Source organism: Anomaloglossus baeobatrachus, chromosome 4 (assembly GCF_048569485.1).
Source record: "Anomaloglossus baeobatrachus isolate aAnoBae1 chromosome 4, aAnoBae1.hap1, whole genome shotgun sequence".
Classification (NCBI taxonomy): Eukaryota; Metazoa; Chordata; class Amphibia; order Anura; family Aromobatidae; genus Anomaloglossus; species Anomaloglossus baeobatrachus.
In genome coordinates this window covers 437,215,036-437,236,102 of record NC_134356.1, presented here as the reverse complement: position 1 = coordinate 437,236,102, position 21,067 = coordinate 437,215,036, and the positions used below count along the sequence as shown (strand labels likewise).

Sequence of the window (21,067 nt, the reverse complement as noted above, 5' to 3'; positions counted from 1 at the left end):
CCGTTGGGAACCACCTGTATGTGATTAAAAGTTTTGAAAGTTTTTGAAAAATGAAAAGTGAATGATTACCGAAGATTAACCTGATTAACCTGCTCATTGAACCGGTCGTAGCCGGCAACTGGTCCCCGTTGGGACCCCCTTCACCTTGCATAGAAACTTCTATGAACATGCCTGAGAACTTGCAGGGCAACCACAAACTTGTGGGATGTAAATAATAATGTTGTTTTGGCTTTACCGTTACCGCCTCCGGAGAGGCAGATTGGAGAGAGGGCCCGCAGTGGAGTAGGCTGGGGCCCAGCCACCACCGGAACCGGTGGCTACCCTCTGGGGGGTTCCAGGGGCTCCCCATGGACGTGGGTCCCCTGGAAAGGACAGATCCCGCTCGCGTAACTTGGTGCAGGACTGGGGTCAAGGTGTGCTGCCTGTTTTCTTAGGGGCAGCATCAGGGCCAGGTTACTTGGGTGGGTGAGAGCGGAAGCCGTAACCATTAACCGTTTGCAACGTTTTAAGAAAAGTGCCTCCCGTTGTGGGATGAAGTTAGTATAATTGTATGTGTTACCGTTTTTCTTATCTTTTTGCAGAAAAATAAAACCGGTGATGGACGGGCAGCCCGAGGACGGTCTGCATTTTGCTAAGGGGGAATGTGTCGCCCTGGACAAGCCAGGGGCCACAGGTAACAACACCACCACACCCCACACTCCCTGTAGGCACATCAAAGTCAAAACACAAAATCCTTGTTGCCTTCCCCAGGGGCTGTTGTCCACACCAGGGGGTGGAGCCAGGCGGTTGGTCTCCACCCACCAAGGAGTTCACAGTCCTGGAGGAGGGAAAACACAGAGAGTTAGAGTGAAGCTAGGGAAGCGAGAGGAGAATTAGAGTAGAGAGGAGAAAAGTGACAGCAAAGAGCCTGAAGTTGGTCCGGGTGTGTGGCCCGGACAGAACAGCAAGGTTGGCAGACGGTGGTGACCGTCTGCAGTGGAGGCCGATTGGAGTCTGCCGTAAGCACCGTGGACGGGTGGTGACCCGGCGGTACCGGACCGGCATACAAAGAGAAGCCAGCACCATCGGCAGGGGCCTTTCGGATCCCGGCAAGGCTTGGAGTCGCCGTGAATTTGCCAAATCCGTTAGTGAAGGGGACCTCCGGGTTTCCAAACAACCAAGTCCCGATAGAAGGCAACCGTCCAACCGTGAAGGGGAGATACCGCCACCGCCAAGGGCAACCGTTTCCCAGGGCCAGCGCATGCGGGCAAAAGGGGCTCCTCCGGCCCATATCCAGGTCAGGGAGCGGGTTACCGGTGGGAACCCATCGCTACCAACACTGAACTTAGGTGCAGGGAGAGACAGTCATCACTAACCTGCAGGGAGGAACAACCGCAGCCGTCCGAAGGACCCGTCCATCCAGCCGCTTGTTTTACCGTGAACTGTGTCATCATCATTGGGCTGAGTGAGTACCTCCGTGCCGTGCGGCACAGCGCTGCCCCTGCGACCCTGCACCTCGCCAGGCCACGCAACCCGCCTGCCATCCACTCCTACCCCATCACCGGGCCCCGGGACAACCAACCCCCTACCCACGGAGGGGAGAAATAACAACAAAGCTGCTCCCTGTCACCGCTCTCCCGGGATCCCCGTCCAGAGCAGCGGTGGTGTCCACACAATCACCACAACCGTGGGTGGCGTCACGGACAATATCCCCAAAACCCAAACCACCCCTTTTCACTCACGGGCGAGGAGCGCCGCTCGAGTCCCCGGGATCCAGCCCATCGCTCGAGCCACCGAGCAGCAGCAGCCGCAGAGCAGCGGCAGCCGGACCCGAGCAGTGGGAGAGCGCAGCGTCCCCTCCTCCGCCTGCGACACTGAACACTGTCCTAAACTGTGAAAAATTAAAACTGCAGATGGACAATGAGTATGAAATAATATCCTGTGTGTAATGGTATTTCTGCTACAGATGAAAATCTCCTTTTTGGGCAGACACACCCTTCTGGGACCCTACTTAAAGTTGGGGTTAATGTTACCATAAAAACAAAAATGGCTCTCTATTATGTTGTTTCAATTAGATCTATTTTACCTGCTTTTTATCTGCTTTTTTGCTGCTTTTTCTTCTGCGCTGTTTAATGCCAAAATGGATGTGTTCTTCTATTCAAGCAAAGTCTATGGGAATTTGGGTTTCTTGTTCACACTATGTTGTTCAAAATGCTGCCTTTTTGTGGCAGAACTTTGGTCAAAAACTCAGCTTTTCAAAGAAGCAACATGTCAATTGTTTTTGCCATTTGGGTTTTGCACTGCAAAGCTGAGTTTTTGACCAAAGTTCTGCCACAAAAAGGCAGCATTTTGAACAACATAGTGTGAACAAGAAACCCAAATTCCCATAGACTTTGCTTGAATAGAAGAACACATCCATTTTGGCATTAAACAGCGCAGAAGAAAAAGCAGCAAAAAAGCAGGTAAAAAGCAGGTAAAAAGCAACGTGCGCACATACCCTAAGGGACTATAAGCACATCGAGATCACCTCCATTAACGATGGTTTTCTAGAGAGCCAGGAATCAGGTGTTGTATAGCTAGCACCCCACCAATGTCAAATTAACAGTTGGGAATGACAGAGACGTTCTATTACTAGTGATCACACTGACTAAATGATGAGCCAAAATGAGCCAATTTTTGAACATTAGCAAGCACTGATTAACTATTTGCAAGTTGATCAGCATTCATATACTCGCCTGTTTACAAGGGACAATGAATACTGGTGGGAAAAGAACAATAGTCAATACGATTTCTCTGTCCCCATAAAGCATGATGTTGATGGCTGCACATTCCCGGTTTATGAGGTGCAATGAGCTACTGACAATTAGGGTCAGACTGGGGTGTCTAGAGTCCACAGGAGTAATTGACTCTAAGGGCCCACTCTACAGCTATATGCAAATACCCGTTAGTTGTTATGACCAATCCACGGAATCCACAGGATAGCTGATAACTTAATTATCAGTGGAATCCGACCATTGGAAATCATACTGATCGGAAAAATAAGTGTAACGCCCCTGGACTAGTCAGGGCATCACAAGGGACTGCACGCTCTTTATTCTTAGTGCAGGACTCAACCCCTCTTGGTTCTGGGTTCCCAACTTGAAGCCTTGCCTCCATCAGCATACAAAAATCCCAATCACACCTCGCATCACACCCTGTCAGACACACCAGTGGGCTGCTAAGCTGGAATAGGGTCGCCCACCTAGGGGTCAGGCAGGGTGGTGGGAGGTGACAAGTGAGTTGGCTCCAGGGGAGTGAAGAGAGAGTTGAGTGGTAGCCCTTGAGAAGTGAGGAGCTAGGAAGGAGCGTGTGGCTCCCGGGGAGAAGAAGATTGGGTTGCAGACGGTGGTCTGGACCCGGAGGAGTCGGAGACCCGGTCGCGGGATATTGGGACTGTGTACCTGGACTTAGTCTTGGAGGACGGTCGGTAGCTCAAGTACAATAGCCGGTCTGGGACCGAAAGCACGTCTAGGTACTGGACCCTAGGTCGGGGAGAGGCTTCAAGCAACCCAGCAATTAACCTGCGGTGGATAGGGTCCTTATGGACTCTCCCCACGAAGTTCAGAGATCAGGGGCACTAGCGCAACGAGGGGGATAGGGCTTTCCAACCAAAGCAGCCCACTGAAATCCAAATAGTGAGCTCCTGAGAGCATAGCTCCTTCATACAAAAAGTGGGGAGTGGGGCCCGGACAGCTTCAAGCTTATGGGCCACTTGGACACTACTAAAATTTGTGCACGGAGGCAGGCTCCGGACCATCAGGCAGTACTTCAGGGGACCGAGACCCAGACGAGCTCCCCCAAGAGGGCAGCGGTACCCAGAGACTTGGTTTACTACGTTGTCAGCATCTGCTTTCCTTCTGATTGAGTACCTGATCACCCCCTGCTCCCAGCGAGCCTGCGCCCCCTGCAAAACCCCCATCATCCAGAGTCCCAGGACCTTCCCTACTTGTGGAAGGTAACATCATCTGGCTGCTCCCGTTCCATCACCCCGGGTACTCCGAACAGCAGCGGTAGTACTCCCTATTACCGCACACCACGGGTGGCATCACAAACTATCTAATCCCCTGTAAATAATCCCCCATTACATTTTAGAGTGACCCTGAGTCCCCGGGTCCAGAGACCCTCGAGCCACGACTAGCAACACCCGGATCCGAGCGGTTCGACCCCTGCTGGGGCGGTACATAAAGAACTTTTATCCCCATTTTAAAATGAAGCAGCAGATCGGATATGTGAGTGCAGCTCCATTCATCCTCTTTGGGGCTGTCAGAAAAAGCCAAGTACAGTGGTTGCAGTCACTGAGGGAATTAATGGATTAGTAGTCAAGTCAAACCAAACATGAGCTCCAGTCTAATGGGGATAAAAGTTCCAGATGCTGCTAATCGGTGTGGTCCCAGCAGTTGGGATGTATCCCGTGGAGGGGTGATTACTTATTTTCACCGGAGACCTCCTGCATGCTTGAACCGTCACATGACCAACCAACACACATTAGCCTGGGAATATTACCGTGCTAAAATGCAGCCTAGAGGAAATCGCTAACCACCCGATGCCCCATCAACCACATCTCATGCTGCTTCTTCCTCCATCACCCTCAAGACTGTTCTCACCCAGATTTCCACCCGCAGAACCTCCACTTATTTACCAATTACAGTTGGGGTGAATGAGAGCCCGACAGTTGTTACAGAAGTGGACATGCCTGTGGATTTTGACCAATCTCAGACCAAGAAGAAAACATGTTTCGCAATCCACCATAACATCTCTACTTGCACCTCCCTTGCAGTCCACCAGTTTGATGTTTACAAATTACTCCACTCTCTCTCAGCACACGAGTCAGCCCTCGGCCCTGCATTTGTGGTCATGGAAAACATTATTTACTCCCTCACATGCCAAAGCTAAGAGCATGAACTTCAGCATACCCAATATGTTGGCCACAGAAATGCTTCCTTTCCACCTGGTGGATAGAGAGGGTTTCAGAAAGCTGATGGCCATTGCAGTCCCCCAGTCGCCATAACTTCTCTAACAAAACTGTGCCTGTGCTACATCATCATGTTGCAGACAACATTACCTTTTCCTTGAAAACCTTTGTCTCTCCCAGGGTGCATTTCATCACTGACACCTGGACGAGCAAACATGACAAGGGGAGTTAAATCTCGCTGACTGGGCACTGGATTACTCTGGTGGCTGCGGGACAGGTAGAGAAGGGGTTGTTTCCCAAGTCTTGAAATCCCCAAGGCTTGCGGGACAAACCTTTGGACCTACCGCTTCCTCCATTGCTTCTTTTTCCTCCACCTCCTCTAGGGCCTCCACCTGCACTCTCAACCTCTCCCTTAATGTAGCACGCATTTCAACAGTGCCAAGAGAATCCCCCACCTCTGTACAGTGCAGCCAGGGCTCAATGCAATCAGGCAGTGCTGAAATTAATATGCATTGGAGAATGCAGTTACACAGCTGAAGAGTTGTGGACCGCTATCCAGACCAAGTTTGATCAATGGCTGTCTCCATTGAACCTGGAGCCAGGGAAGGCAGTGTGCAATACGATGTGAAGCTGGTGGCGGCCCTACGCTTGGGCGACATCATACATGTGCATTGTATGGCTCACGTCCTCAACCTGGTAGTACAGCAACTTCCAGGCCACTATCCTGGCATGGATGAGCTGCTGCAGAAGGCATGGTTGCTGTGTGCTCACTTTTAAAAGTGGAACTGCCAGGCCACATCCTGTGTGTTGCATGGACCATACCTGACTGCTTTGCAAAGACACTATGGGGAAATCGGGGGGGCAATTGATGCCTTTGTCCTGCTGTCTGCCTGAAATGATTTTAAATATCAAAACTCCCAGATGGGCCTCCAAGTTGTGTCTTTTCTGTCCTGGCAGGGGTGTGGGAACAAGAGGACTAATCCTATCATTCATCCACCTCTTGATTTTTACAATGGAGATGCCAGGCCACATTCTGTCTGTTGCATGGACCATACCTGACTGCTGTGCACAGACACTACTATGGGGAGATGGGGGGGCAATTGATGCCGCTGTCCTGTTGTCTGCCTGAAATGTTTTTAAATATCAAGACTCCAAGATAGGTCTCCAAGTTGTATCTTGTCTGTACTGACAGGGGTGTTGGAGCACCAGCCCTATACCTGTCTCTCATCTACCTTAATATTTCTTATGTTCATAGTCTAGGAAGCTAATGGCTGTGCCAAAACAGTAGGGCTGCACTGTAAAACATATTTTTGCTTTTTTGGAAGCTTTTCAACCCACCTTAGGATTGGCCTCACATTGAATCCAATGAGGTTCGAAAATGTTTGTCAGATCATTCAGCGAACATCAGGAATGTTGAAAGGTTGTCTCATCTGTAATGCCAAGGCCATTACCACATACATGGGAGAAATATTGCCACACCTGTGATATACTTTCTACTAACAAGTAGTACATTGCAGCGCTTGTCAGCTGAAGGGACGGCACGTCAAATTATCGGCAGGATGGAGGCAAAGAGGAGAGGTCTTATCTGACCATGAGAGAAAGTCCTGCTCCCACCAGTGACATGCTCTGCTCAGTTTGTCTGATTCCGGTCCCTTGAAGTATCCTTGCTGCATCACAGCAGAGTAATAAAGCAGCCAAACAGACACATGCTTGCAGGAGAAGGGCAGGTAATAGAAATATATTGGGAAATTGATTATTTGATTATATACAGTATGAGCCCAAACACAGCATGAGCTCACACACAGCCCCGTAATATACAGTATGAGCTCACACACAGCCCCCTATATAAAGAAAGAGCCCACTTCCAGGTCTCATATATAGTATGAGCCCTCACAGCCCCCTATCTACAATATGATCATCCTTAAATACAATATGAGCCCACACACATCCACCCTATATGCATCATGAAAACACACAGCCTCCTATATACAGAAAGAGCCCACTCACAGCCCTCTTATATATAGTTTAAGCCCACATACAACCCTCCTATCTACAGAATGATCACCCTTAAATATAATATTAGCGCACACACAGCCAACCTATATACAGTATAAGCCCACACTGCCCCTATATACAGTATGAGCCCACACATAGCCTCTTATACAGTATACAGTATCAGCCCCCACACAGCCCTCTATGTATAGTATGATCCCTCACATAGTCCCTTATATACAGAATGTGCCTCAAAATAGTTCCCTGTAGACAGTATGATTCCGACATTGTTACCTATATATATTATGAGCCCCAACACAGCTCTCTATACAGTCATATGAAAAAGTTTGGGCACCCCTATTAATGTTAACTTTTTTCTTTATAACAATCTGGGTTTTTGCAACAGCTATTTCAGTTTCATATATCTAATAACTGATGGACTGTAATATTTCTGAATTGAAATGAGGTTTATTGTACTAACAGAAAATGTGCAATCCACATTTAAACAAAATTTGCAAAAGTATGGGCACCCTTATCAAATTCTTGAGTTGAATACTCCTAACTACTTTTTACTGACTTACTAAAGCACTAAATTGGTTTTGTAACCTCATTGAGCTTTGAACTTCATAGGCAGGTGTATTCAATCATGAGAAAAGGTATTTAAGGTGGCCACTTGCAAGTTGTTTTCCTATTTGAAACTCCTATGAAGAGTGGCATCATGGGCTCCTCAAAACAACTCTCAAATGATCTGAAAAACAAAGATTATTCAACATAGTTGTTCAGGAGAAGGATACAAAAAGTTGACTCAGAGATTTAAACTGTCAGTTTCCACTGTGAGGAACATAGTAAGGAAATGGAAGAACACAGGTACAGTTCTTGTTAAGCCCAGAAGTGGCAGGGCAAGAAAAATATCAGAAAGGCAGAGAAGAAGAATGGTGAGAACAGTCAAGGACAATCCACAGACCACCTCCAAAGACCTGCAGCATCATCTTGCTGCAGATGGTGTCACAGTGCATCGGTCAACAATACAGCGCACTTTACACAAGGAGAAGCTGTATGGGAGAGTGATGCGAAAGAAGCCGTTTCGGCAAGCACGCCACAAACAGAGTCGCCTGAGGTATGCAAAAGCACATTTGGACAAGCCAGTTACATTTTGGAAGAAGGTCCTGTGGACTGATGAAACAAAGATTGAGTTGTTTGTTCATACAAAAAGGTGTTATGCATCGAGGCAAAAAAACACGGCATTCCAAGAAAAGCACTTGCTACCCACAGTAAAATTTGGTGGAGGTTCCATCATGCTTTGGGGCTGTGTGGCCAATGCCGGCACCGGGAATCTTTGTTAAAGTTGAGGGTCACATGGATTCAACTCAGTATCAGCAGATTCTTGACAATAATGTGCAAGAATCAGTGACGAAGTTGAAGTTACGCAGGGGATGGATATTTCAGCAAGACAATGATCCAAAACACCGCTCCAAATCTACTCAGGCATTCATGCAGAGGAACAATTACAATGTTCTGGAATGGCCATCCCAGTCCCCAGACCTGAATATCATTGAAAATCTGTGGGATGATTTGAAGCGTGCTGTCCATGCTCGGCGACCATCCAACTTAACTGAACTGGAATTGTTTTTTAAACAGGAATGAGCAAATATACCTTCATCCAGGATCCAGGAACTCATTAAAAGCTACAGGAAGCGACTAGAGGCTGTTGTTTTTGCAACAGGAGGATCTACAAAATATTAATGTCACTTTTATGTTGAGGTGCCCATACTTTTGCACCTGTCAAATTTTGTTTAAATGCGGATTGCACATTTTCTGTTAGTACAATAAACCTCATTTCAATCCAGAAATATTACTGAGTCCATCAGTTATTAGATATATGAAACTGAAATAGCTGTTGCAAAAACCCAAATTGTTATAAAGAAAAAAGGTTAACATTAATAGGGGTGCCCAAACGTTTTCATATGACTGTATATCTTATGAGCGTAACCTACACATAGCCCCTATATACAGTATAAGCCCTCACATTGCCCCTTATATACAGAATGTACCCCAAAATAGTCCTCTGTAGACAGTATGATTTTTAACATTGTCCTCTTTATACAATTTGAGCCAACACATAGCCCCTGTATACAGTATGAGTCCCAAAATAGTCCTCTGTAGACAGTATGATCCCCACAGGCCCCTATTGAAATATTAGCCCCCACATAATCTGCTATATACCAGCACACATCGAAAAAATAAAAAACATAGAAAATAAAAGCAACACATACTCACCTTGCTCCTGTTCCCATGCAGTGTCCTCTTGTTCGTTCAAATACATATATGGTTGTTAAAATGGCCGCCAGAGGTTGGTGGCTGACATCGACAATTCATGTCACTACCATGTGCTGCCATGATGCCATTTTTTTCGATGAGGGTCTGTTATCGGCGGGTCTCCTCTATGATTTTTTTTGGGGGCCCACCTAGAGGCAGGGGCTCATCAGAGCATTGTCTGGTGTCCCACGAGGACAGTCCAACCCTGCTGAGAATGATGATTTTTATGCAGGCATATCAGTCCCTTTTCCTAATAATGCTCATAATCTTATATTTCTATTGGATACACAAACATACACACACACACACACACACACACACACACACACATACACTCTAGAGACAATTTTAAAGAGAGTCTGTAATCCCAAATTACTCTTCAAATTAACCACATAGAGGGAGGTAGAGCAAAAATAAAATCCTTTTTTTTCAATCTTTTTCTCCATTGTCCCAAAACAAAACTTTATTGGTATATGCGAATGAAGGTGCAGAGTGTACCCATGGCGTGGCTAAATGCCTTGGTGCACTGTTACACTCACATCTTTAGATTACTGCCACTCCTGCTATGCTCAGAACAAGCTCTGCCTGAAGATAAGCCTGGGTTATGTTATTACTGTTTAGGAGAGAACCTAGTGATGGGTGAATTGTTAACTATTCGTGTTCGGATTATGCTTACCAAATACCAAGCAATATTCCAGTATTCATCATGAACAATAAAATGCTCGAGTTCCCTATTAACTTGCGTTAGGTTCGATATTTGTGATGAATACCGAGATAGTACTTTGGGATTAATTACGAATAATTTAACCATGAATAGTTACTGTTCACCCATCAATAAAGAGCATACAAATCACTCTAACCTCACTGATGACATTGTTCGGGTGTAGCTGCGTAGCGATGTCAGCTGCAAGGAGAAAGTGATGTCTGTGCTCTCTCCTCCACAGGGACATGATAGACATTTATCTTCAGACAGTACTGGCTCTAAAAAACTAAATATACTAGAATCTAAATAATTGGGTAGAACCATGCACCAAGCTGTATATTTATGTCAAGAGTGCACTGACCACCCTCATTTGCATATTACAGTAAAGAAGTTTTTTGGGACAATGGATGCACTGACCACCCTCATTTGCCTATTACAGTAAAGACGTTTTTTGGGACAATGGAGTTTATTATTAATGGCCTTCAGCTCGATCTTATGCAAGCCAATTTCTTGTTCTCTGACGTGTTTTTTTTATTGTATCAAGCCATTGGGTTGCTGGCCTTCCTCTTTGCCTTGTACTTTCTATTCTTCTGACCATGATGTCTTGCTCCAGTGATCTCTCTTTTCATTTGATGTGTCCAAAGTAGGCAATTTGTAGCTTGGTGATCCTTGCTACAAGTGACATGTCTGGCTTGATTTGTTTCAAAATTGATTTGTTTGTTCTTCTTACCATCCATGATATCGATAACACCCTTCCCCAGCACCAAATTAAGAAAGTGTTGATTCTTCTTCTGTCTTGTTTCTTTATCATCCAGGTTTCACATCCATATGTTACTGCAGAAAATACCAGACTCATGTTTTGTCACCAGTGAAATGTTCCTCAATTTGAGGACCTTGTCCAGTTATTTCATTCTTGATATGCCCATACCTATTCTTCTATTGACTTCCGGTGTCATAGCTCCATCTTGAGTGATCATTGATCTGAGTAGGATAAAGTCCTTTGCAACTTCCAATTCATTGTCATTCATCTCAAATGTGTCCTGGTCGTACCTGGCAATAGTCAATATCTTTGTCTTCTTTGTTGTCATACGGTGTTTGGCTCTAAACTTGCCGAGTGTCATGGCAGCATCTGACGCTGTTCACACTGCACAGTCTGTCACTCCTCACGCTGCCTTCTTTGATGCTTCTGAGTTACACACACAGGCCCGGGCGTTGACCAGCTGTGTTCTCATTAGTGATCGTGCTTGCTGGAGTTAATTTTTGCTAGCCTGTTGGTTACCTCTTGGATCACATGTTGTGGGAGACCTATCACATTCACTCCCAGCCTTTTTAAGATGGAAACTGTCTTTCCATGCCGACTATAGCTTTAGCTACACCAGTCTGTGTGCTGTTATATTCCAGTCTTGCTGGTGATTTTATTGCTTTGTGCGTGGATTTGTTGTGGAGTTCTCTTGTTGTGTCATTGTTTTCTCCCTGCTCTTATTTTCCTCCTTATCACTTGTTGTCTGATACCTCTGCGTGAGCGAACTGTGACATTGAGTTTTGATTTTCCCTGTTTGTCCTTATCAGTGGGTTCTACTACTGCTGTCCCGATCCTCCCCTGCGGTGAGGAAGAGAGGGTATTAGATCTGGGCTGTAGAGGAACAGGGCAAGCTAGACGGCCCAATCATCATCACCATTAGACATATCTCTAGGATCAGAAACAGCTAGGGCACCTCTTGCCTAAGGGCCAGTTTAGGAGTTTCGGTTCCTGGTTATCGCATTGCACGCTGTGACATTTATATTCAGCGTTTCATCTTGACACTCCGTAATAAGTCGATCTATGCTTGTTGCTATCAGTGTTGTATCATCTGCGTATCTAAGACTGTTGATGATGTTGATGATAGAGAAAAGGATGCAGCCTTGTCTGACACCTTGTTCTACTTTGAGCCATGCTGTGTCACCGTGTTCCTGTCGGACTGTTGATTCTTGTTCGATATAAAAGATTCCTGATTAGGCTGAGCAGATAGTTTGGCACACTTATATGCTTCATGGTATTCCAAAGTTTCTGGTGATCAACACAGTCAAAGGCTTTGCTATAGTTGATGAAGCAAAAATAGAGCTCCTTGACAGAAGTTTTATCACAGCGAAGACTTTGTGTTTTCAGATGTTCAGTTAGCTATAGTTTCCAGTCTCCTTTTCTTCCTGTATCATTGAGTCATTCTTGTAGAGGTGTTTAATGTATTCTTTCCATCTTTACTTGATCTGTTCTGGCTCAGTTAGTTTGTTCCCATTGGCATCTTTCAACATTCCCACTCTTGGTTGAAACTTTCATCATATCTCTTTGATCTTTTGGTATGTCTTAATGGTCCTGCCCTTCAGATGTTTGTTTTCTATCTTTGTACATATCTTTTGGTAATAAAGTCTCTGTCTGCTCGAATGTCTGTCTTTACTCTGTTACTGATGTTGCCTGCGTCCTACTTGTTACCTTTTGCTTTTGGCATTTGTCTTTCTTCAATGATCTTTAGGGTATCTACTGTGAATTATGGCTGCGAGAGCCTCTTCTGAGTCTTGTTTATTGTCTTTCTAGCTTCTTCACTAATAATAGTTTTTATTTATTGGCATAATTCCTCAGGTTTTGTTTCATCTGTTTCCAGAAATATAAATCAGTTATGCAGACCGGTCCAAAATATTTCAGGTATATTGGTCAAATGGGAGTTGGAAACGACCTGTTGTCTAGTCCTTTTGTGCAGCTTGACTTTAATCTTTGCTGTCAAAAGTTCATGATCAGTTCCACAGTCAGCTTATGGCTTTGTTTTTGCAGTAATGATCCATGACCGCAATGCTTGTCGAACAGATATGTAGTCAGTCTGATTCTTATTGGCCACATTTTGTGATGTCCATTTGTAAAGTCTCCATTTGTGATTTTGGAAGAAGGGGTTAATACTGGACAGTTGATTTGTCATACAAAAGTCAATTAATATTCCTTCAGGCTCATTTCATTCACCAAGTCCAAAATTTTTAGCAACGATTCCATGTTTGCTGTGGCCCACTTTGGCATTCAAGTCTCCTATGATAAAAAGTAAGTCTTGTTTTGCCGTCTTGTTGATTTCTTGATTTCTTCTTGAACTTGATTGTAGAATACAGTAGTTCAACGTCTTCCTCCTCGGCATCTGTTGTTGGTACGTAGGCTTGTATAACTGTGAAATGGATTGGTGCTCTTTGTAATCATATCAAGATGACTCTATCACTAATTGCATTGTGCTTCAGGACAAGGCCAGTCAATTTTCAGTAGGGAAAAAAAGCTACACCATTTCTTCTTCGATTATCATTGCCAGAGTAGTAGACCAAATGTTCATTTGACTGGAAATGTCCAGATTGGGTCCATTTTAGTTAGATAATTCTGAGTAAGATTAGTGGACAATGGAGAAAGAGATTAAAGAATAAACTAACAATTTTTATTGTTTCTTCAGCTCAAATAAGGGAATGTGGTTAAGGTGGTGTCACACACAGTAACAACAGTAATTAACCCAATGTGTACTGTAGATAGGAGTGCAGGGAGCCAGCGCTAAGCAGTGTGCGCGGCTCCCTGCTCTCTGCACATGTAGGTGCAGTACACATCGGGTAATTAACCCGATGTGTACTGTAGCTAGGAGTGTAGGGAGCCAGCGCTAAGCGCGGCTCACTGCTCTCTGCACATGTAGCACAGCGACGCGTGTCGTTATGATCGCTGCTGCGTCTGCTGTGTTTGACAGCTAAGCAGCAATCATAACAGCGACTTACGAGGTCGCTGTTGCCTCACAGAAAATGGTGACGTAACAGCGACGTCGTTGTCGCTGTCGCTATGTGTGAACCCAGCTTTAGTCTGAAGTGTACATTTGGTGTGCCTAACTCCATTTAAAGAAAGCCTATTAACCAAAGGTATTTTTTTGTGTTCGAAGAAACTGGAGTTCCCAGAGGAACATGTGAAGAATATTTAAGCTTTATGTAAATGCAGACCCCAGTGCTGCAAGGCAGCAATACTAACAAATGAGCTACATCACAAGGGAGTTTCAAACAAGTAACACACAGGGACAATACAAGTATTTCTCATTCAGATAAGTTGCTCTAATATTCATGATTGAAGCACAAAAATCAGAAAAGGCCTTGCATCACCACACTGCACCCTGCATTAATGCCGGAAAGGAGGAGGTCAGATCAGGTTATTTTCCCATATAGCACTGGTCGTGGGTGCACGTTGATATAAGAATCAAAGTGTCTCATTACATCATCAAGGAAAGTAGAGAATCAACGGCACATACCATCCGGTGTCCAGAAAAACAGATTCTTTTATTGGTTCCAAAAGTGCATATAAAAGGCAAGAGGAGAGCTGGGTGCTGGTCTCCTCAGGTCAAAAGTAGCAATAATACCTAATACGACCCCAAAACAGGAGTAGGAACCCAAAATAGCAAAGGGGTGTTCACAAACAGAAATTAGAAGCTTAAAACATAACTTTTAATAATGTGCTCATTAATAAGTGACGACTCACTGCATAAAAACGTGAACTAAAAACTAGCAAATGAACCACTAGGCCTCCAAGATCAAATTGGGCCTAAGTAGCACCTTTGTCCTGAGGAGACCCACACCCATCTCTCCTCTTGACTTTTATATGCACTTTTGGAACCAATAAGCACTGGTCGTGGGTGCACGTTGATATAAGAATTAAAGTGTCTCATTACATCATCAAGGAAAGTAGAGAATCAACGGCACATACCATCCAGTGTCCAGAAAAACAGATTCTTTTGTTGGTTACAAAAGTGCTGTTGATTCTCTACTTTCCTTGATAATATTCATGATTGGTATTATATGATTAGCCTCCTCCTGTCTTTACATTAGCAATTAGAAATTAAGAAACCCATTTACTTTTTAAATTGGCCCCATATTGTAGGCACCAACCCTCAGAATTGTTCACACCGAGCAGATTGCGTGTAGTGTTTTTGCTTTTCTTATACCAGATCTAGGATGGAATCCAAAAGAGAAATATTTTCTTAACAATATTCATCTGCTGATTCCACTTGTTCCCCTTTCAATTCCAGCAATACTAAAAGAAAAAAGTTCTCACCTTGGTCCCAGCCACCATTATTCTTTTGGGACTAGACGTATCAAAGGCACACTTGAATAAGCACAGAAACGCATCTCTTTTTAAGAATTCAAGATTTGTTTATAAATGTACAGATACAGGCCCTGACTCGATAAGATGCAAATTTTTTTGTGTAACAGGACACTGCCCAAAAATGTTGAGACTTTTTGTATTTTAAAACTATTTTCGTATACCTCCAACAAGGTGAGCGAAAATGGAGTAGGACAGGAACATGACGGGGCTTGGCAGCCTCTGCTCATCAAATTCACAATGAGCGGTGATGTACTTTATGCCCTGAAATAACTTTTAATTACACAATATAAAACATCACTCATAGAAGAGCATTATTCATTTTGCACTATTAGGCTTCGGTCACACGATAGTATAAACAAATTCGGTCCAATTTTCATGTAGTATAGTGGAACAATTATTTTTCCACTTGTCATCCTTGTGCTATTTGTGTGCAGTCCGTATACAATCCACTTTTTTAGAGTAGCAGCTATTAATCATTTACAGGATGATTTACAGTTTCCTATTTTACAAAACTACAATCTATCCATTAAAATCGGATGCCATACTGTGGCATCTGGGTTTTTTTCTCGCACCCATAGATGTGAATTAGTGAGTGGCATCCGATTTCAGAGTCAAATCGCAGCATGTTACCTTTTTTTTCACAGACAGATTCTATCAATGAAAAAACTTGGTCATCTGCACCGCTTCATTAAATAACATTGATCCAAGTGCTTTCCGTTTTCTTCACGGACCGCACTCGGCCCAAAAATATGGTCGTCTGAGCATACCCTCTGGAGTAGTCCTTTATATAAAGGAATGAAAAGCTATGTTTTAGTAGGCTGCTTTTTCAGTGATTGATATAAAGGTCTACAGTTCCAAAGGTGCTAAATATAATATAACTTTCTTCCTTATGGCATGGTCACAGGTGGCATCTTGCACCAATTCCACTTTGCCACATTATTCTTTGTATCCTCCAGACTAGTAAAATAAAGTAGGAACTGCAAATAAAATTAAAAGCAATTTATACCTTCATCTATATCAGTGTTTCCCAAACTCCAGTCCTCATGGCCTCCAACAGGTCATGTTTTCAGGATTTCCTTACTATTGAACAGGTGATGGAATCATTATCAAGGCATCACCTGTGCTATATTAAGGAAATCCTGAAAACATGACCTGTTGGGGGTCGTGAGAACTGGAGATTGGGAACCACTGATCTATACCTTTTTAACATCTGCTACTGGCTCTACATACCTCCATATCCAATTAATGCTACTAATGGATAATTTTACAGAAAATAGGGCTGCCATAAATCATGTTGTGATATGGCAAACATAAGCTCATGTGGTCATCTTTAGGATTCATACAAAGGCATGTCTGAGGGCAATTTATGCTTAAACCATGGAATTGGCCCTGAAGTGTTTTCATGTTGTTATGGTTAATATTATATATTAAGTTTTGATTATCATTTAAGCAATTTATATAACCATATATCTTTGATAATTTTGTATTTTTATGTTAGCTTTATAAGTGTTATTCATAAATGCAATAACACAGGGTACAGTCTCTGTTATAAAGATGCCTTTTTTTTAAATGTCTTTCGAATGTAAACCTTAAGGGGTTAGAAACAAAAAGGGACATACGTGGCGCCACTCTAACTGTAATAATTAAAATCCATAAATATAAATATTGGTTATAAGATGTGCATAGATTGCACTCACCTTATTGCAAGTTGGAAAGAAAAGAAAGAAAAAAAAACAACCCCCGCCCCCCAAAAAAACATCAATAATAGAGAACCTCCAAGCATGGACCGTGGGAGTTATATGAAACAAGGTGAGGAAAAAGGTGGCGTTACTCAAGTGTTTCTCTTTTTGTTAATTAGATTCCAATAATGTTTTATTTAAAGTCGAGCTCTGAGGGAGCAAATGTCATGTTATTTTACCTGAAGAAGGCTATCTTTTTTAAGATTTTTAGCCGCAACATATTGTAATATCTTTCATTAGCCAAATAAAACTTCTTCTGTTATAATATATTTGGAGAACAGTGCCACCTTTTTGGATTTGAAGGATTTTTAAGCATTTTAAATTTCAAATGTCTTTGTTATTGAAGGTATAGAAAACTATATAGAACTAGCTGTAAGGAATGCAGCAGAAATATAATTTATGATTTTGTTATTCTCAACTTATTTACACCCTTTTAAAGGTAATGTATTAAGCCATGCCCCTTTCTTTAGTGGTAGTAATAATCTGGTGTTTGGGCATCTAAGAACCAGACAAAGCCTGGTACACTGACACTGGCTGTGTGTTCTTGTGTTCTTGTCTCCGATGCATCGCTATTAATTGGACCAACATTAGCAGATCTGGAGATCCCTTGTATCTCACCCCAAATTAATTCTCCCAGGAAAGGGGCTTCCACAACGTTGGTAATACTACATTCTACTGATAAAAAGACAGTTACAATGATACTTCTTAGGTACTCGATGGTAATGATGGATGATCGTGCTTGCAACTGCTTGATACCCAGTTGAGCATCATGGCGCTTGGGTACTTGTGGTGCTCGGCCGAGTATTGCAGGTGCTCGAATGTGTCGTTTGTGGCAAATTGACCAAAAAGCACAGACTCACTTCACTGGATGATGTGTGCCAGCACCTCAGTGAGAGCCACTTGCAGTCTCTGAATGGCACTCACTGGAAGTAAAAGCAAGGGTTTTGGATATAGTGTGCCCCCCCCTTCAAAAAAAAAAAAAAATACTGCCCTCCCCCAGAAGTGTTCTTTTTATGGCTGTATGTGGGTGGAGAGCGCAACTGCCCAATCATTGACTTCCATTATACTTGTTACTCAAGTCGAGTCCGTTCAAGTGATAATGTCCTCGACTCGAGTCAAGATCACTCAAGCATCAAAGGGTTCAATCATGTCCAGTACCGAGCACTGAGCATTGTACTGCTCGCCCATCACCAACTCTAACGTTAATAAAATCCAACATTCTAAATGTAATGCTCTAATATGTTATGTTTATGTTGCTTTAACATAAGTTTCATAACTACAAATTCTTCTTCCATGTGACTAGATAACCTGTCATAGGTAAAAACGCTGGAATTTTTCCTTTTTAGGCACGTGGAGTGTTCATTGCCCCCTCACTTCAGTAACCCATTGTGCGTGTATAGAAAACATTTGGAGATAAGAGCACACGAACACATATCAGCTGATGTCTGACTTTACTGACTTCTGGAATGCATCACATGTAATCAGTGTTAGATTTCAGGAACTGTTCTACAATCGTGTGATGCTTACACATTCACAAAGCTTTTATAAAATTTGTATATGTTTTTCATACTTTTATATTTATATTTTATTATTGACCTTATGTACAATAAATAGCACAGATACTGGGCAGTACATACTGCTGTATCTCTCAAGCAAATCAGATATAATAAATATATAAGAATATAAAAGCCTTAGTAAGGCAGCGCTCACATCAGCGGTATTTTGCCGCAAAGCCGGATCCGGCACAAATGCGTTTCAGTTCCATTTATTTCCAATAGAATCGCGGCAAGATGCGGTCAGGTGCGTCATACACAACTGTTGTGCCCGCTTCTTGCTGCAATTCCATTGGAAATTAATTGAACTGAAATGCATTTGTGTCGGATCCGGCTTTGCGGCAAAATACCGCTGGTGTGAGAGCTGCCTAAGATCTGCAACATTATAAAGGATATGTTCACATGTTGAGTTTTTGCAGCTTTTGTTTGCTGTATTTTTTATGCAAATTGAAAGCTGATTTTTATAGTACCAGCAAAAACGATGACATTTCAGAAATCTCATGCACACGATTGTTTTTTTTCCCGCCTGACGTTATTGAAAAGCTGCAGAGTGTGAATTCATTCAGCGTTTCTGCAGCATTTTTTCAACATAGAAAGCAATGAGGAACTGCAAAAACGCAACAAAAATGCAACCATGTGTTGTTGCTGTGTTTTTCATGAATAACATTAACTTTATTAAACATAATCTGTAGAAAAAGTACACATATAATCTGCACCATAAAAAAAAAAAACAGAGCAAAAAAAGGCACCAAAAAGAAGCAATAATGCTGCTTTATGTAAGCAGCTTTTTACTGCCAAAATAGCAGGTTTTGCCTACAGGAGGAAAAAAAAAAGCAGCAAAGTATGAACATGGTTCAAGGCTATAATTAGAAGATTGATAATATGGGAAATATTGATACAGTTATGCAAGTATGTAAATTATATGTCTATGAACAATTGAGAACCAAACACAATAGCAAATTCAATTAACATTTTATTACCCATGTAACAAGAAAATGTAGGTCATGTTATGTTGGGGTTCAAGCTGTCATAATTGTAATACTTCTAGATGAGTTCTGATGAAGCTGATATTTTCTGACACAAATTACATTTCTGGTATATTGATACAGGCTTTTACAAGATTCTACAACATGAAAACAACTAAAGAAGCAAAACAGCCACTATTTTCTGCAAACAATATGTCATACACTTTTTTTTCTACATTGCCCTATGAGCACTATAGTTGATAAGCCTTTTAAACATTCAGCAACCCAGATTGTATTTTCACGTATTATACAAAACGTCGTACATTGAAGTTACAATATACTTTACCAGCAACCTCAAAATGCAGAAACATATTTATTTAGCATTTGTTTTTCATGGCTTCTCCAGCCACTTGTCCTATCACAATCTCTTTCAAATAAGATAGCACAGAGTGTCCTTAAAGGGACAGGGATAAAAGTAACCGCTCTACTGTATTCAATAGGCTAAAAATAGGTATTAACCTTTTTACTATAACATATACATTTACAAACGACTATTGGTTCTATAAATCAGACATTTTGACTGTGGCTGTAAATTACATCATAGTACATCTCATGGTAATCTCAGTGCAATGAAAGTACGTCACACTGAATTAGTGCACGAGAAGAAACTGACATATAAGAATATAATCATCAGTCCGGGTCTATATGACATCAAAACTGTATAAAATCCCATACAGAGTAATATTAGAAGCAAAAGACGCATGATCTTTAACTCAGAGCTGCCTAATCGAATTCAATGACTATCTTGTAAGACCTTAAAAAAAGTTTATTTCTCCAAGTTTCTCAACATCGTAATACAGAAGGATATTTAGTCCATTAGTAAAAGCACAGATAGGAGAAGACCACTTGTAACATTTGCACAAAGTGACTAATAAATAAAATCTAATGTAACTGTTTCAATGTTATTTAAGAAACAGAGATCAGAACTTACCGTGCAGAGATTAGAGCATTAGCTCTTCAGACAAGATGAGCAGAGGAATTCCAGAGGAAGCAGGTAAATATTGTGCGTTTGCTAAAACGCAACCCTGAAATGATTCTTTCCTACCCCTGGCCAAATCCCCAGCAGCAGCTGTCACTCATGACATGTGCTGCCCACCTTCTATTTATAGACATTCAAGCAAAGGGACGGTCACATTTTCCAGGAGGTCTCAGTAGCTTGGGAAGTGACTGGATATTACTGGGGGAGGGTGAATGCATAGAAGACACAGCCATACGTAACATGTTTTGGTACATGACTTATGTTTACTGTGTTTGAGTAATGGGCATCAAAATTTACTTGACATAATGTATAATGTTAAAGATTTTGCAAAATATTGTTGTTTGTATATTTTTCTTGGAAAGTGTAAAAAGAAGACAACTGCAAACTATCATCACTTAGATCCCATTGACTTCAAAATCACCCAAATAAACTGACTTTATATGTTGAGTAGGAGTTTATCTGCAGTACTCAGGAGATGAGCCCAAGCAATGGACAGAGCTGCAGTGTTCAGGTTCTGTACCTGTCTTAAGCTGGCCATACACGTTAGATGGCTTTGGCTGAATGGGGCTTCAAGCGCTTGTTCACCTGACAGCAGGACGTACATAGAAATCATGGGACCCCATACCAGAATTTCTAATTGGGCCCCCCTCCCAAAAAAAAAAAAATAGTACCATTTGGCTGGATCACAGAAGAGTATAC

At 42.5% G+C, this 21,067-nt stretch overlaps 1 protein-coding gene across 3 annotated transcripts in view; it reads right to left on the bottom strand.

Moving 5' to 3' along the window:
* ALPK3 (alpha kinase 3) overlaps nt 1–21,067 on the bottom strand; it is a 311,388-nt gene that overhangs the window by 168,736 nt on the left and 121,585 nt on the right. For 2 of the 3 annotated variants that reach the window (XM_075345486.1, XM_075345489.1), the window contains exon 1: nt 20,321–20,444. The exons of the other annotated variant lie outside the window; for it this stretch is intronic. The gene's annotated coding sequence lies outside the window, so the exon portion shown is untranslated. Of the gene's footprint in view, nt 1–20,320; nt 20,445–21,067 lie in introns of those variants that run through there. 3 annotated transcript variants of the gene reach the window in all.